We start from the raw sequence: 4680 nt of genomic DNA, 5'->3' as shown, positions 1-4680 counted from the left end.
CTTCACACAGCCATTGAAGAGGAGTGGGACAACATTCCACAGCCTGGCCAACTCTATGCAAAGGAGATGTATCGCACTGCATGAAGCAAATGGTGGTCACATCAGATACTGACTGGTTTTCTAATCCACGCCCCTACCTTTTTTTTAAGGCCTCTGTGACCAACAGATGCATATCTGTATTCCCAGTCATATGAAGTCCATAGATTAGGGCCTAATGAATTTATTTCAATTAACTGATTTCCTTATATAAACTGTAAGTCAGTAAAATCTTTGAAATTGTTGCGTTTATAATTTTGTTCAGTGTAGTTGAAAAGTTGCTAATTAGCTAAAATTATACGTGATGAGATTCGAACTCGCAACCTTAGGGTTGCTAGACGTTCGCGTTATCCGCCCGCCCATTCACCCCGACCAACCATACTACTTTCATTTTTGCCTTAAGGAACCATCTGTCTTACATAACCATACCAAACGTAACATTTCATACTAATCCACATTTCCGAATTTACCCATTTACTATGTTACGTCTCTGAGACCAGGCTGCCTCTCCTCTGCATTCACCAGCCTGCAGTTCCTGTTGCTCCCATTGGGTGTCGCTGATGAGTCGATCGTTTAGCTGCCTGTAGTTCTGTGGGTGAACGTGTCTCCATACCTCCTCATACAGGCTCTGTGTGACTGGGAGCAGAGGGGAGAACCTCCCAGTCTGAGCTAAGGTCTGGGCATAACCCCACTGGTCCTTGTCCATCTTCAGCATGTGTTTGAGCTGCACCCCCCTCTCTGCCTTCCTCTTCAGCTCTCTCTGCGCCTCCTCTTCCATCTCAGCACGCGACGGCAGGGCCTCGGAGTCCTCCAGCACTGCAAGGGCAAACTGGATCTGAAGAGAGAGAGGGGCAGAGTGAGAGAGAGATAGAGATGGTGAGGGAGGGGTGGGAATGCCAGATATTTTGTTCCACAAAAAATAAGATTTTCAACAACATCAACCATCTTTAAGCCTCCTTCCTCATCTGGCAGTGAAAGTGGGGGAAGGGGCAAATTATTTTGCAGATGCCAATGATGAAGAGTGATGGGAAGGCTGGAGGCATCAGGAACCTGTAGAGCGGAGTTACCAGGTGCTCCTGGACCTCCAGGCCCAGCTTGGCCAGCTCTAGGAAGGGGTAGCTGAAGTTGTAGCCCGTACAGAGCAGCAGGACCTGGGCCTGGGTAATGGACCCATCCTGGAACTGCAGAGACCCATCCTCCTGGACCTCCACCACAGGTGTAGCCTGGAAGACCCCATAGGGCAGAGGGAAGGGCAGGGTGGGCTTACCATGGCTCAGAGTCACCTGGGCATTGGATCGACCCAGTTCTAGTGAGATGTCCAGTCCTGAGGCCCCAGCACCACCACTGACTGACCTGAGAAGGGCTCTGGGTGGCGGTATGAGTGACTGTGGATCACTTTGCCTAGAAAGAGAGACGGGGATGGGATGAGATACAGCTTCAGAGAGAGAGGGAGATAAAGAGAGATGGCATGAGATACAGGCCATGAGTTTTTCCTGACCACCTAACCTGGCCCAGACGTTTTCCAGATCAGGTCACATGGTCAGGAAAACCCAGACATGAGATATACACTACATGACCAAAAGTATTACACTACATGACCAAAAGTATGTGGACACCTGCTCGTCGAACATCTCATTCCAAAATCATGGGCATTAATATGGAGTTGGTTCCCCCTTTGCTGCTATAACAGCATCCACTCTTCTGGGAAGGATTTCCACTAGATGTTGGAACATTGCTGCAGGGACTTGCTTCCATTCAGCCACAAGATCATTAGTAAGGTCGGGCACTGATGTTGGGCGATTAGGCCTGGCTCGCAGTTGGCATTCCAATTAATCCCAAAGGTGTTCGATGGAGTTGAGGTCAGGGCTCTGTGCAGGCCAGTCAAGTTCTTCCACACCGATCTCGACAAACCATATCTGTATGGACCTCGCTTTGTGCACGGGGGCATTGTCATGCTGAAACAGGTAAGGGCCTTCACCAAACTGTTGCCACAAAGTTGGAAGCACAGAATCGTCTAGAATGTAATTGTATGCTGTAGTGTTAAGATTTCCCTTCACTGGAACTAAGGGGCCTAGCCCAAACCATGAAAAGCAGCCACATACCATTATTCCTCCTCCACCAAACTTTACAGTTGGCACTATGCATTCGGGCAGGTATCTATCTCCTGGCATCCGCCAAACCCAGATTCGTCCATCGGACTGCCAGATGGTGAAGCGCGTGATTCATTTCCACTGCTCCAGAGTCCAATGGCGGCGAACTTTACACCACTCCAGCCGACGCTTGGCATTGCGCCTGGTGATCTTAGGCCTGTGAGCGGCTGCTCGGCCATGGAAACCCATTCATGAAGCTCCCGACGGACAGTTCTTGTGCTGACGTTGCTTCCAGAGGCAGTTTGGAATGCGGTAATGAGTTTCTGTATAGCACTTTGTGACATCTGCTTATGTAAAAAGGGCTTTATAAATACATTCAATTGATTGATTGTTGCAACCGAGGACAGACGATTTTTACGCGCTTCAGCACTCCCGTTCTGTGAGCTTGTGTGGCATACCACTTTACGGCTGAGCCGTTGTTGCTCCGAGACGTTTCCACTTCACAATAACAGCACTTACAATTGACCGGGGCAACTCTAGCAGGGCAGAAACTTGACGAAATGTCTTGTTGGAAAGGTGGCCACGTTGAAAGTCACTGAGCTCTTCAGTAAGGCCATTCTACTGCCAATGTTTGTCTATGGAGATTGCATGGCTGTGTGCTCGATTTCATACACCTGTCAGCAACGGGTGTGGCTGAAATAGCCAAATTCACTAATTTGAAGGGGTGTCGACATACCTTTGTATATTTAGTGTAGGAAGAGAAAGATAAGCTAGATGATGTCTCTGGTGTGCACCTTTAAATCGCTCTAGCCCAGGGATGGATGGGATGTGATCCCGACTTGTCACGTGAAGTCACCTCCCACTTCGTCATTGGTCCCTTCTCCTCTGTCGCCATGGTGACAGGGCTCACCTCCTCCACCACGGTGCTGAACTAACAAAGAGTGGGGGAGATATGTGGTGAGAGGCTTTAGACTCTTTTCCTGTGAAATCAAATACAGTTTTTCCTTTTTTCACCTGAAATTGATGAGTGTGGACCTTCCTTCTCTACCCCTGACAAAGGACCACAAGGCATTGTGTGTGAGTGGACGGTAACTAACCTGACGTGTGGTGTGATGCGGTGGCTCTGGCAGTATCTCTCCAGATATATCTGCACTTCCTGGTGTGGCAGGAAGGAGGGTAGCTGGGGGTCAAAGGGGAAGTCAGGGAACATCATCACCTCCTTGGGCAGGTTGGTCCTGCATAGAGGGAGGGAGAGTAAGACATGAGACACACAAAATAAGACCAGGGTCATGTCAGAGAGAGAGAGAAAAACAGAGTGAGAGGTGTGAGGTTAGAGTGTTACAGTACCTGAGGTCTCTGTACATGCTGCTGTGAATGGGCAGCCCGTTGTCATAGCTACCGGTACGTTCCTCATAGAACCAGGTGCCACCCACGTGTTCCGTGAGCTTGTAGGCGACAGGTGGTGTGAAGGTGTCTGGGCGGGACATGATGTGACGTGCGGCACACAGACCTGCAGCTCCCACGCCCACCACTGCAACGCGCAGCTGCTGCATCCTCACGGTCCTGTCAGAGGACACAGACAGACAGGGGGACATGCCAATCACAAAACCTGGAATACAATTACATCAGGGACCTATTCAGGAGGGTGTTTATAGCATTACAGCTAGAGAACTGACTAATAACTGAAGAAAACAGACAGGGGCACTGTGAGACAACACTGACACCCAATAGACAATTTGAACTGCCAGCTGCCTCAATTATTTTTTTAAATATATTTCTTTGACATATTCTGTATGAAAAGCGCTATATACAGTTGAAGTCGGAAGTTTACATACACTTAGGTTGGAGTCATTAAAACTTGTTTTTCAACCACTCCACACATTTCTTGTTAACAAACTATAGTTTTGGAAAGTCGGTTATTACATCTACTTTGTGCATGACACAAGTTTGTTTACAGACAGATTATTTCTCTTATAATTCACTGTATCACAATTCCAGTGGGTCAGAAGTTTACATACACTAAGTTGACTGTGCCTTTAAACAGCTTGGAAAATTCCAGAAAAGGACGTCATGGCTTTAGAAGCTTCTGATAGGCTAATTGACATCATTTGAGTCAATTGGAGGTGTACCTGTGGATGTATTTCAAGGCCTAACTTCAAACTCAGTGCCTCTTTGCTTGACATCATGGGGAAATCAAAAGAAATCAGCAAAGACCTCAGAAAAAATGTGTGGACCTCCACAAGTCTGGTTCATCCTTGGGAGCAATTTCCAAATGCCTGAAGGTACCACGTTCATCTGTACAATCAGTTGTACGCAAGTATAAACACCATGGGACCACGCAGCTGTCATACCGCTCAGGAAGGAGACGCGTTCTGTCTCCTAGAGATGAACGTACTTTGGTGCGAAAAGTGCAAATCAATCCCAGAACAACAGCAAAGGACCTTGTGAAGAAGCTGGAGGAAACAGGTACAAAAGTATCTATATCCACAGTAAAACGAGTCCTATATCGACATAACCTGAAAGGCCACTCAGCAAGGAAGAAGCCACTGCTCCA

General features: G+C 47.8%; 1 pseudogene across 1 annotated transcript; it reads right to left on the bottom strand.

Moving 5' to 3' along the window:
• Positions 1-502: 502 nt before the first annotated feature.
• On the bottom strand, positions 503-3694 carry LOC311136301 (annotated as a pseudogene). The gene is made up of 5 exons: positions 3474-3694; positions 3223-3361; positions 2921-3057; positions 1002-1437; positions 503-871 (listed from the first exon to the last, which is right to left on the bottom strand). The product of its transcript is annotated as an uncharacterized misc_RNA (transcript).
• Between the last annotated feature and the right edge of the window lie 986 nt (positions 3695-4680).

This window comes from Coregonus lavaretus (assembly GCF_964263955.1).
Source record: "Coregonus lavaretus genome assembly, chromosome: 10".
Classification (NCBI taxonomy): Eukaryota; Metazoa; Chordata; class Actinopteri; order Salmoniformes; family Salmonidae; genus Coregonus; species Coregonus lavaretus.
Note: the sequence above shows the minus strand (reverse complement) of the source record. Positions and strands in the feature narration are given on the sequence as shown.